The 13,678-nt window shown below is 36.0% G+C and overlaps 1 non-coding gene across 1 annotated transcript; it reads left to right on the forward strand.

Annotated features, from left to right (window-relative positions):
* Window positions 1-421: 421 nt before the first annotated feature.
* Window positions 422-528, forward strand: LOC128592515 (U6 spliceosomal RNA). Its single transcript, XR_008381904.1, has one exon. It is a non-coding gene; the product is annotated as a U6 spliceosomal RNA (small nuclear RNA).
* The last annotated feature ends 13,150 nt before the right edge of the window (window positions 529-13,678 follow it).

Raw genomic sequence — 13,678 nt, forward strand, 5'->3', positions numbered from 1 at the left:
TTAATTGGCTTTTCCAGAATGATTATCACGACTTCTGTTATCTTCATTTCCTTACACTCTACATATGTTCAAAAGAAAGGATAAAAGAATGTCTCTCCTGGGATGATACACAATTTTTTTTTTGCCCTTAGCAAAAAATGTATCCCAGTCATAAGAAATATTATACTTTGATAAAAAGTGAATATGTTTTATGCCATAATAGTTGAATTCAGTAATATTCATCTGAGTTCTTATTTTACAGATGAGAAACACTCAAGTAATTTTAGAGAATTAATAAGCTCCATAAATCTTACTATTCTCAAATTATCAACTTTATTTCTCCATTATAGCTAAATTTATGTACGTTGTACACTCTACTTTGTGGATATAGTCAGAGTTTTAAATATAATTAATACAATTAACTTTTAAAGAAACATCAATCGGGCTCACTTCAGCAGCACATATACTAAAATTGTAATGATACATAGAAGATTAGCACGGTCCCTGTGCAAAGATGACACGCAAATTCATGAAGTGTTCCATATTTTGTTTTGCTGCGTGGCCCCAAGAAAGTAATAAACTAAGATGTTGTGCTAAAAAAAGAAAAAGAAATATCAATCTATTAATTATCTGAAGTTAAGACTTGTTCTTCAGCATTCCAGTAGATCTCCTGCACCATTTTATGTCGAGGACGCTGAAAACAAGAATAAAAAATGAACGATGGACTGTTTTCTTTTTTCCAGACAGAGTTTCACTTTGTCTTCCTGGGTAGAGTGCCATCTCATCATTGTGCTCACAGCAGTCTCAGACTCCTGAGCTCAAGAGATTCTCTTGCCTCAGACTCCCATGTAGTCCAAACTACAGGAGCCCACCACAATCCCCCGCTAGTTTTTCTATTGTGTCAGTAGAGACAGGGTCTCATGTTTGCTCAGACTGGTCTTGAACTCCTGAGTTCAAGCAATCCACGCACCTTGGCATCCCAGAGTGCTAGGATTACAGGTGTGCCCAGGAGCCACTGCGCTTGTTGGTTAATGAGATTTTTAATGGGGGAAAGTACTTTGAGTCTTAATGCCTGAAAGAGAGGCTTTAATAGAGTTATACTGTAAAATACTCACGTTAGCCTAAAATAGTCATGAAATAATATGATACACAGATGATTCAGATAATTGTTTCATGGCTTTACAAATCAAATTTCATACTTTATTAATATAAAATGTCTAATTCTTGAACTTTTAATGCTAAGAATTGTGCTAGATCCTAAAAGTACATTATTTTAGTTAATCCTCACAACAGCTCTCTGAAGTAGGTACTGCTATCACTATTTTAACAACGTGGAAACTGAGGCATGGAACAGTTAAGAGACTTGCCCTTAACTTTGGCAATAGTGGATTTGAAACCTAACAGTGTGGGTCTGGTCTGAGTATTTTATTGCTCAGTCATACTAGCCTATATATACTTTTAGTTTAGATCAACATGGAAGGTGTTCAAAGGGAGAAACATCTGCAATTTCAAGATTTTTTTTTTAGTCCATTCCAACCTATCAGGACAAGAGGTGGCTAAGAGATACCTGAGCTCACATAAAAGTCCTCCTAGATAGAAGGCATGGGGAAGAAATAGGGTGGGCACGCTGCTGTCTTACTCCTATAATCAACACATGTACATGGATGTTGAACATTGCCTTTCACCTCGTACTGCTCTTGGGTTCTACCTGGGATTAATTCCGGGCACCCGTCAAGATAGGAATCATTGCCCCAGAAAAGGTATGATAGTCAAGTCCTTCTAGTAAACACTTCAGTGTAGGATTCTAAACTTAAAAGTCAGAGTTGTACTTTCCTTTCCTGCTGTACATGTGTGTAAAGCCTATCTGTTTCAGTTTACTTGTATACGTACCAGTCTGTCTCTGGTAAGGAAGAAGAGAGCTTAAAAATAGCCAGAAGTACCTTTAAAACCTGTGCTGAGGGAAGAGATGTCAGTGACAGAAGTCATCGATAGCTGTGATTTTATATGGTAAGTCTGAATAATAAGACATTTATTGTGCTTTAAAAAACATGTTCACATAAACTGTTTTTGAAAGAAATGATATTAAAGCACCGACTTTAAAGACCCTATCTGTGCTGTTGTATATTGTAAAGAGAAATCCATTCATTTGTTTCACACAAAGCATGGCTTATACAAACTTGTTCCTTCATTTTTCATAATTAATGTTATTCAGGGAATAATAGTTTGGGCATGAACAATGAGTTAGTGCTTTTTGCTTCTTTTGGTGGTGCTTAATATTGGATCCCTGGATTGTTCATTTTTAATTTCCACTGTACAAAGTCTCCATCCTGCTAGGCCTTATGATGCAGAACACACAGGTCAGCACTGGCCTAATCCAGGGCACAGACCTCTTGGGCACCTCACTATGGTAATTGCTCCGAGGAAAGACTTTTTTAAAGAAAGACTATCAATCTTTACAAAACATCTCGCTAATACAAATGGTGGGATCAGTGAACTGTGTTGACTCAGAAAAAACTCAAATCCAGTAAACTCTAATGCGCTGAAGACAGCCAGTTCACACAACTTGTAAGAACTGTTCCAGTGACCTGTTTCTTATGGGGCTAAGCTTTGTTGTGACAGTTTTGCACAGAGTATGTGCCAAAAGAATATGCTATTACATATTTCCTTAAGAAATGTGTGTTTATACTGTGTAAAGAGAAGAGAAGATAATCTCTTGATAGGACTTAGAAGAAGATAAAGCACCCAGATGTGGTTTCTTTCCTAGAAGACCACATAGGGGGAAATGGCAAAATATGCTTGGTGAGCAAGGTGGAGTTTACAGTACTATGTGTGGTTAGCATTTTAATGTTCCCTTCAGCTTGGCAGATGCGTTTAATTAAAACTGGTAGATTAGAAAATATAAAAATGAAAGTTGTCCTTCAGAGGAAACGCTCTGGATAAGGAAATGTATGCAAGGCCCAGTTTGCTCTCAGTTACAACCAGGTTCTAGAAACTTTGCTGCTTGTTACCCTTTCTTCTCTGCAACCACTGCAGAAGGTTTCCTTAAAAGGAAAAAACAATTTAATATTTTCATCCCTTTTGCATTTGAATTCTTTTTTCTATAAGTCAGGAAGCGTTTTCTTGCTTCCTAAAGAAACAAGTTATATAAGGTGCACACACTATAAACACAACTGAAATTCAAAAACACATTTAAAGTGATGTTGTCCATAAACACTAGCAGAGCCGCACAGAGGTAAAGACCTGAGGTGGACCCATTTCGTCTTCATGCCTCTGCTTCCTCTTGGCCAGAGCAGCTTCCTAGGGCTCTCTGATACCTATATGCCTATCTTCCTATTTTAGACCAGACATACTTTTCAGCTAGTATTGTAACCTCTTTGACTTATAATTGATCTCTTTAAGACCTGAATGTCAGTGTAATAATAACATTTAGATGGGTAAATATGTTGTTGATTGTGTACTAAGACTCACAGGCCACATAACATCTCTAGGGTTACCGCATTATGCCTCTCTCTATCCAGTACAATTTGTTTATTTGAATAGGGCCATAGTTCCTTCATTTTTTCACAGATGAAAAATGAAATAAATATTTTGAGTTTCTGTGCCATAAATTTTGAGGGGCGGGAGGACCAGGAAAGACAGCGGGAGGAAAAAAACTTTGAAGGAAGTGGAAACTATCAAAGAACACGATGTAAACTTCTAACAGTTTTGTTAGAAACTCTGTTTTGTTTTGTTTTTTAAGGTTAGCAGTGACTGCTTTAAATGCAGCTGTACAGTCATTATGCTTAGTTGCAAGTTGTCCGCAGATGACTTAATATATTTTGCATTTTGTTTTCAAGGTCTTACTGTAAGACAGTGATTTACATCTTAAAATTAGTTTTAATGCTCAGTTTCTGGTTTTTAATATCTTACTTTACTTACTTATAAGAGATAATGTCACTGAAACTTCTTTTTAATCCCATGTTTAGTTGGCTTAAACACAGTGGAGAAAAAAGTAAAAGAGGCTGAAAAAATGGTTTGTATTTTCTTAATTTTTCTCTAGCTCCTACTTCATTGCATACGTTTCCATATTTCAGAGAAGTTTGTTAATATAGGGGTAATCTTATAGTGTGAAATACTGCTTACATTAATTTTACCCTATTTTAGAATTTCTTTGGAAATATTTCAATTATGTCACTGTTAAAGACCTTTCATTCTCCAGATTAGAAACAAGAAATTCAAAGTCCTTTGTGTTTCACATCAAGAAAAAGGTTTAGACAGAGATAGTAAGCGGAATTAAACAAATGATGCAGTAAGTTTGGAAGAAGAGAACACAATCGCAAATAGGTTTCCATCGATTTCTCCTTTTAATTTCCAAGGTATAAAACTGCAAATTTGATTGAGCAAACTTTTTTTCTCCTTTTCTTTAATTCCAATTTTATTCGCAAATAAAATTAAACTTAAATACAATCATTATTGGAAATCATTCTCATTGTATAATAAATAGGTCCACAAAGCCATCTTAAGTAAACCCTTGAATTAAATGCACTCATTGAGTTACACTTCACTGACTAGAACCTTATGGGATTTTTATTTGACTGCAAAAGAGGTGTAAATGTCAGGTGTATTAAAATGAAGCTGATGAAGTTCCTTCAGGCTCCACCCTCATGAACCAACTACCTTACCAAGGCCTTACCTCCTAATACCATCATACTGGGAATTAAGATTTCAGCATATGAATGGAGAAGGGGACACAAACCTTCAGTTAATTGTACACAGACATACTCATCAACTTGTTTTTCTTTTTTCACAAGACGTACGTTTTTTTAAGTTTTAAATCTTTTTTTTTTATTATTAACTCATAGCTGTGTACATTAATGCAATCATTGGGCACCATACACTGGTTTTATAGACCATTTGACATATTTTCATCACACTGGTTAACACAGCCTCCCTGGCATTTTCTTAGTTATTGTGTGAAGACATTTATATTCTACATGCAGTAAGTTTCACATGTACCCTTGTAGGTGTAATCCCACCAATCACCCTCCCTCTGCCCATCCCCCCTCCCCTCCCCTCCCTTCCCCTTTCCCCATATTCTTAGCACAAGAGGTACTTTGTGACTCTCCCTCTATTCTCTCTTCTTTAATTTTTTTAAGCTTCTATTACTTTTGAGAAATAATGAGCAAAAGATGCCACCATCTATTTAATGCCATGTGTGAAAGCCTACCTCTTTTGCTCATCACATATAGCATGGTAAGTAAAATGTTTAATTCAACAAAATTATCTAGTGCTTTATATTCAGGAAAAAAATGCAATAACTTAGATCAATTATGAAAAGAGGAAACTACTGAACAATTTCAATTAGAATATTGAATAAAGCATTATTTTATTTGAAAAAGCTATGTTTTGGAACAAGATGAAGATTTATTTTGTTTCTTTTGCATTATTGTCTAGTTATGTGAAGAGTTTAAAGATGTAAAAAATCATGACTGGGGTGGCGCCTGTGGCTCAAAGGAGTAGGGCGCCGGCCCCATATGCCGGAGGTGGTGGGTTCAAGACCAACCCTGGTCAAAAACTGCACCCCCCCCCAAAAAAAAACATGACTGCTTTCTCAGAGGATGCCATTAATAAGGAAAATAGACATAGTAACTCTAGTGTATGATTTAATCTGCTTTGGAAAGAGCAAAGTTTTCTCTTGAAGCTCTTGGCATATTCAGTAGTATCTATAATATGTCTTTTGGCAAATTGATGAAAATAACATTAATATAGGATGTGACTCTTACATGCATAAATCAGAGTTTGAGGGTATTGGGGCTAACCATTGTCAATTTAATGAAAAGATTTTGTAAATTCTATTAATAATACCAAGCAAGAAACTGCACATATAACCTCCACAAATAACCCTGTTTGACAGGTATGGAATGAGGTACTGAAAATTAACGTGTAATAATTTCCCAAGATCACCCAGGTCCCAAGAGGCATATTCGAGTGAGAAATTGAGGCAATCTGGCATCAAAGTCTGTGCTCTCAACAAAGTTTTGTTCTTCAAGAAGATTGTCATAAATGTGGTGACACGTGTTTACTTACTTATATCTACTACCCACATATGAGTGGTAATTTTAATTAAATATATCAAATCAATTTTATACTATCTGAACTCTTCTCTTTTTGTCCCCACAGTCTTTTGACTTTGACTATTTGACTATGATATAATTCAGTAGTTGTTAATAGTTATGGGTTTGTGTGTGTGGGTGAGGCTACTATACAAACTTCAAAGTCGGTGGGAAAGGTTTTTTTTTATTCTTTTGGTATTCAAAACTTTTGTTTAGGCCTTGGAATTTCGTAGATGTTCATAGAATGCTTGTTGAATAGATGAATAAATGATAGAAATAAAAGCATAATATTCAAGTGTTTTAGGAGATCCAATAACCAGAATCTTTCTTCCCTTTGAAAGTTCTGAAGTAATGACAAAAGTCCAAGGTATTTAGCATTTGGAAGGTAAAATTTCACCTTTGACATTTCAAGCTAGTATTGGAGGATTCTTTGACACAGATATCAGCACAGGTACAGCAGTTTATGATGAAGATGAATAAAATAGCCTTGACTTACTGGTGGAACTGAATGGAAGTTGACTATAGGAGTTTCAACATAAGAGGTTGAAATTTAAGCACAGTATAGTGAGAAGAGTGGGACACCGGTTGTTACAGTGTTTTGTGAAGCCAAAGCTGGGCCTAACCAAAGCCATAGACCTCTGGCTTCAGGTGATTCCTAGACTGTCTCTTTGGGCTGATGCTAAATAACCTGAGAAAAAGAAAGGATTTACCTTTTCTTGATATATTAACTTAACCTGGATAGTTAATTTTCTGTGTTCCTTACTTTATAAGAATTATTTTAAGATTAAAAAAATGAATTTTTGTCCTTTTAACAAAGATGAATTTTATCAGTTATTGTTTTCTTATCTGTATTTCTTGTTATCAAACATCTCTTTTACATAATATTTAATTTGGAAATCAATAAGAATGATATTACAAAATAATCCCCTAAAGGCTCTTCTATGAATTATCAATTAGTATGATTTTGTGCTACATTTTTTTTTTTTTTGAGTCAGAGTCTTACTTTGTCACCTGTGGTAGAGTGCCGTGGTGTCACAGCTCACAGCAACCTCAAACTCTTGGGCTCAAAAGATTTTTTTGCCTCAGCCTACACAGTAGCCGGTGGGACTATTGCTGCCCATCACAACACTGGGCAATTTTTATAGATGAGATCTCACTGTGGCTCAGGCTGGTCTTGAACTTGTGAGTTTAGGCAATCCACCCACCTCGGCTTCCTAGAGTGCTAGGACTATAGGCGTGAGCCACCACTCCTGGCCCTGCTACATTGTTTTAAAAGGAAGATTAGTGTATATGTAAAAATGTGTGTAGAATAAAAGTCTTGAGCATAGAGAAAGGTCTTGAAGTTACCACAGATAGTCCTTTCCACCACAGACAGAGTTCAGAAATTTCTGTGTGGGGGTACAGATTATGACCATATTAATTTGTCTATTCAAGATTAAACTGGAGTATAGTGCACCAGGCATTGTATCAGGGGCTGGAGATTTAGTGGTGACCGAGACACACAGGTCCCTGATCCCTAGAACATATATTTGAATTGAGAAGACATCAAATGAATAAACAAGTTACTACACGAGGAAAAATTACAGTAGGTACTACAAAAGAAAACTATAGATTAGATGGACCTGCTCTAGATTGGAGGGTCAGAGATGGCCTTATAAAAAGGCTATTCTAAGGCTAGATCTCAAGAATGAGTAAGAACCGGCTGTGAGTATTTCAGACTGAGGTCACAGAGGATGATAAAGACTTTCTTTCACAAAGTCTTTCCCCAGGCTGATATCTTCCAGTGTTTTTCCAGTTCTTTCTTTGAGGATTTTTATCATTTCATGCCTTAAATTTAAGTCCTTTATCCATCTTGAATCAATTTTCATGAGTGGAGAAAGGTGCGGGTCCAGTTTCAGCCTTTTACATGTAGATATCCAGTTCTCCCAGCACCATTTATTGAACAGGGAGTCTTTCCCCCAGTGGATGTTTTTGTTTGGTTTATCAGAGATTAGGTGGCTGTAAGTTGTTGGTTTTATTTCCTGGTTTTCTATTTGATTCCAAATGTCTATGTCTCTATTTTTGTGCCAGTACCATGCCTTAACCATGAAGACTACCATGGCAATAGCAACAGCAGCAATAATAAACAAATGGGATTTAATTAAACTGTAAAGCTTCTGTACAGCCAAGAAGACGACAACCATAGCAAATAGACAACCTACACAATGGGAAAGGATATTTGCATATTTTGAATCAGACAAAAGCTTAATAATTAGGATCTATACAGAACTGAAATTAATCCACTAGAAAAAACTAACAATCCCATACATCAATGGGGAGGAGAGATGAACAGAACCTTCTCTAAAGAACACAGACCAATGGCTAGCAAACACATGAAAAAATGCTCATTATCCCTAATTATTAGAGAAATGCAAATTAAAACCACCCTGAGATATCATTTAACCCCAGCAAGAATGACCTATACTACAAAATCCCCAAACTGCAGATGCTGGTGTGGATGTGGAGGAAAAGGAACATTTCTACACTGCTGGTGGGACTGCAAACTAAACCTTTTTTGGAAGGAAGTATTGGAGAAACCTGAAAGAACTCAACCTCAGACCTCCCATTTGATCCTGCAGTCCCATTACTGGGCATCTACCCAGAAGTGAAAAAAAAAACCTTTTACTACAAAGACACTTGTACTAGACTGTTTATCACAGCTCAATTTACAATTGCTAAAACGTGGAAACAGCCTAAATGCCCCTTGACCCAAGAATGCATTGGCAAGCTGTAGTATATGTATACCATGGAATACTATTCAGCCACTAAAAAAAAATGGAGATTTTGCAGCATTTGTATTAACCTGGATGGAGGTGGAAAACATTATTCTTAGTGAAGCATCACAGGAATGGAGAAGCATGAATCCTATGTATTCAACTTTGATATGAGGACAATTAATGACATGGTGGGGGATGGGAGAAGAGGAGAGCAGACAAAGAGAGAAAGAGGGAGAGGGTGGGGGAAAGGAAAAGAAAAAAATAAGAAAAGAAAATAGTGACTAATTCTCACATAAATTGGATTTAATTTTGACCAAAGTACATTGCTTGAACATTAATCTTTAATTCAACATTTAATATGTTGTTTAGGATATTGCATCCTCATTTATAAGTGAAATATGTTTGTAATTTCCCTTCATAATAATATAACTTTTCCAATTTTAATATCAGGTGTACCCAGATGAAGTAGAATGATTTTGAAGTATTTCTTCTTTTTCTATTGTCTATAAGATTTGGCATGATCTGTTTTTTGAAATTGTCTTTTGTTTTTATTTATAAATATTAGTTGTCTATTTTTTGAGACTTTGGAAAACAAAAATAAGAAGAAGTAGTTAACTGATGACTCCATACTGAACCTCAGAGTCAAAGCATTCTATGATAGACACACTCTTATCTGACAATGTGAATGTTACTTTCTTTGCATTATGATTATTATAATTGCTCAATATTTCATTGCAGCTATCATCTGATTTCCTTTCCTAATGTATTTATCTTTATTTGTTCTTTACGAGGATTTTGTTTCTAGTCCTTATCTTGAACATTGTTATTGTTATTAAATTTTAAGCCTTTTTAGTTTTGTGAAGGCAAAAAGTGGAAACCAAATAAACACATGTATATGTATAGAGAAAATAAAAAAAATAAAATAAAAGACTTTCCTTCACTAGGGGTGACTCTATCTGTGAATGTATGGCTGGAGAGAATAACATGTTTGTTATCTCTGTTCCGAAAGCCTTTCCAGTTCTGACCATGACATCACCACGCTTTTCCTGTTTCAGAGATTCTGTTACATTGAGGAATGATGTGGGAGTTTAAATAAGCACACGATCAAAATATCAAAATATAAATCTATCAGAAACATGTAAAAAATGCTTTGTTTCCAACATATTTTCTATGCTGGAAAATTGGATGATTTCCCATGGAATTTTTATTTGAATTATTTCTTCAAATATATTGACCTTGTTCAGGGGAGCTGTTTTTCAAAATTTCTTTAACTGGACCTTAGAAAGCACACCAAATCTTATAAATTCTACTATTTTAATTTATACAATACCTAAAATAAAGTGTCTATGTGCATACATACTTAATTAAAATATATTATTATGACTGTTTTGTTATTTAAACAATATCTTAAATTAATCTTTGTATTTGTTGCTTTTTGTACAAGTATATTCTTAACAACAAAAATAAACCTTAGCTTACCTGTTCACAGCAACTACACCATATGTTAATTTTTCTGTCTTCTCTACAGGGTGGCCCAAACGTTGCCCATAAAGTCAGGAAACGGGAAATTGCAGCTAAATGTACCTTTATATACAAAATATTCATTATGACATTTTACAAAATATTACAAGAAATTCTCTACGTAGTGGTCACCTCTTTGTAAAATGCATATGCATTTTCAGAGGTTAGGTATTGCCTCCTTAATTTCAGCATTCACTCCCCCCCATGGTACTTGACATATGGTGAGTGGTTTCATAAGTGTTTATGGATGTGTCTCTGTTAACTTAAAAAGAGAAGTAGTATGTGATTGTCTTTTAAAAATAAAACAAAACATAGTGATGCTAGAAAGATGACTTTTAGGTTTCTTTGCTAAATAACTGAATGGCCCATAGCATTGGTGCCAGTGATTGTTAAAGGAGATGGGTGGAAGTGAGGGGCACTTCCTGGAGGAGTGTGTCCACCTGGTCCAGCAGCAGTATAATCCATAGAAAGTGTCTGAGAGACTGTCAAAATAGAAAATCTTATTTTTTTTTTTGCAGTTTTTTTTTTTTGGCTGGGGCTAGGTTTGAACCTGCCACTTCTGGCATATGGGGCCGGCACCCTACTCCTTTGAGCTGCCGGCGCCACCCCAAAATAGAAAATCTTAATTAAGAAAGTGAAAAGAGTCACATACGATCTGGATTTCACAGAGTAGTATCTCTCTTCTCTTTCACAGAGTAATCTTTTCCTTTTACAAACATGATGATAATAGCCCTATGTAATTGCACTTTTAAGATCATATGTGTTTTGTATAGAAACAGATCTGGGCCATTGGCTGTGTAGCTAGACTGTCAAGGTTAGAATTCCGGCTTCAGCATTAACAAGCTGTGTAGTCTTGGACAATTTATTTACCCTCTCTGGGACTTGATTTCTTCATTTGTAAAGTGGAAATAGTATCAGCGCCTGGTTTAAAAGGTTGTTTCGTCTGAGAATCCAAGCACTTTTTTATATATGTAAAATGCTAAGAACAGTACCTTGGACATAGTGCTATAAAATGTGTTTGTTCAATAAATAATAATTAACATTAAGATTAAAATTCAAGTGTGTTACTATAAATTATATACCAGGGAACTGAAGAATTTCATCTAATACTTCAAAACATTTAGAGGAGTTCGTGGGAGAATAGATAGAATTCAAAGCTTCTGATACCAAGCCTGTCAGCTGTATGTGTGCACGCTTCTTTCTAATTGAGCCACACAGGATTAGAAATTCTCTGCTACACAGGCCTGGAGTGTAAAAAGAATTGCGTGTAGCTCAATAAAGCATAAAATAAAAAATCTCTGGGAAAAATCAACCTGTGTGTGTCACATAAGGGATACCCCTGGAATGGGATGGGTGGCCTCTCTGTGAACCACTGAAAGCCTCATAGAAAGGCATGTGACCTTTTCTCTAAGAGGGGACAAAAAGCATTAGGGAAAAAGATACTTGGTTCATAGAGGAAAAGACATAAAACTCTATATGTCATGGAAATAAAAAGTGATGAGCTAGTTGCCACTTCAAAATTCTTTTTTGCAATGAGCAAGATATAAATCAATAACAAATGGATTAAACTATTCTTTAGGAAATACCTCAAAGAATCATTCTTGAATGTATAAATGAATGAAGACTTTGAAAAGGTCAGAACGAAGCAAATAAAGAATTCCTTGGGCAATTCACTGGGCATCCTTGACATACGTGAATTAGCAGGCTGTGCTGACAGGCTGTGTGTTGTGATTTTGAAGCCCTGTATCATGCAGCTTGGAGAACTAGAGCGGCCACTTAGAGCCTGCTCAGCAGATGGGGTTGCTGCGGCTGAAGCCTCACTTCAAGAAGCTTGTGACTGGTGGAAAGAACAGTTACTAACTCTCAAATCTGAGCTTTGATCGCCTATTACTGATACTGTGGAAAGTCTAACGCTATATTATCTGTCACAGGGGTGTCTTACAATTAGTGACATGCCAAAAGGACCTGGAGATACTGCCTGTTATTCCTGCTGAAAGAACGCTGTATGCGAAAAGTTTATAATGATTCTTAACACTGAAGGCAGGAACATATTGCCTTCTAATATGTGCAAGTGAGCAGGGAGTGGGAATCGGAATTGGGTGACATCTATTTCACCCTAGCCCATGTTTTGCTTAATGAATTTGGGTAACATACCCTCTCATTTTCACCTATGTTCTTGATTTTTTTTTCTTTTTGAAATCTTCATTTTCCAAATATTTTTTTAGTGCCTTTGAGTTTTAATGACCTCTACCATCTGAAGGGGCTAGTAAAGGTTACAGGGCCAAATCAGAAACACTATTCAGTTTCAGCATTGAGGAGTGGTTTCTGTTTCACTCAAGGCATTTTACACGTTTATAAACTGGAAAAATCAGAAAACTGAATGATATAAAGTGCTGGCAGAGAAGTGCAGATATGGGAATCCGCAGTCATTTTGAAGGCCTGGCACTATTTGGACAAATTAATTATAAACAAACATTATGGCTTAACAGTTCCACTTATGGGACCATATAAATGGGTCATTACGAAACTTTTGAGATACTTACAGATCAAGAGATATAGAATCCATGTGATGGAAACAAATGAAGCCCTCCCAGCAGCACGGATAAGCTGAACAAGGTGAAACTTGCACCGGTGAATCAGAAAGGTTGCTGTTGGTGTACCAAGGAAGTTCTTATATTCAGCATTTGTGTGTGTGTGTGAGTCTGTGTACATATGTGAGGTGAGTGTGTGAGAGTACTATGTATGTATGTGTATCTGCACAGATGTGTAAGTGTGTGTGATGACAAGTCCATCTAGGTAACCCAGATCCCCAGCATTGAGAATAGAGGTGCACAGTTTGAACCATGTAGAGCAATTATACGTAACAGGTTACACGGGTACAAAACAACATGGATATATATTGAATACATGGTCTTTAGTGAAAGTAAGAAATAATAACAAATGAAAGCAACAAACATAAATTTGAAAATGCATGCATTTAAGGTATATACATTTTGTGAAATTATACAGATAAAAATACATTCATGAAACAGAATGAATGCTTGCATATGATTGGGAGAGGGTGGGGAGCTAAAAGGTAAATACTTAAAGATTTGGTTTGAACCAATGATGATGATGACCTGAGAAGTACCACATAGTTCATTCAACTTTCTGTACCCAAGGCCCAAGAAAAAAAAAGCACTGTGACAAAGAGAGTTTTTGAGACATGCTCTAGAGGCTCTTGGAGCAAGCACATGCACAAACTGGAATAAACACGTATGTTAATTAAATACTGTCATGGAGGGGCATCCCCAAGGAAGCAGGGTTTGAAATGTATTTTCTGCAATTGAA

This window comes from Nycticebus coucang, chromosome 1, assembly GCF_027406575.1.
Source record: "Nycticebus coucang isolate mNycCou1 chromosome 1, mNycCou1.pri, whole genome shotgun sequence".
NCBI lineage: Eukaryota > Metazoa > Chordata > Mammalia > Primates > Lorisidae > Nycticebus > Nycticebus coucang.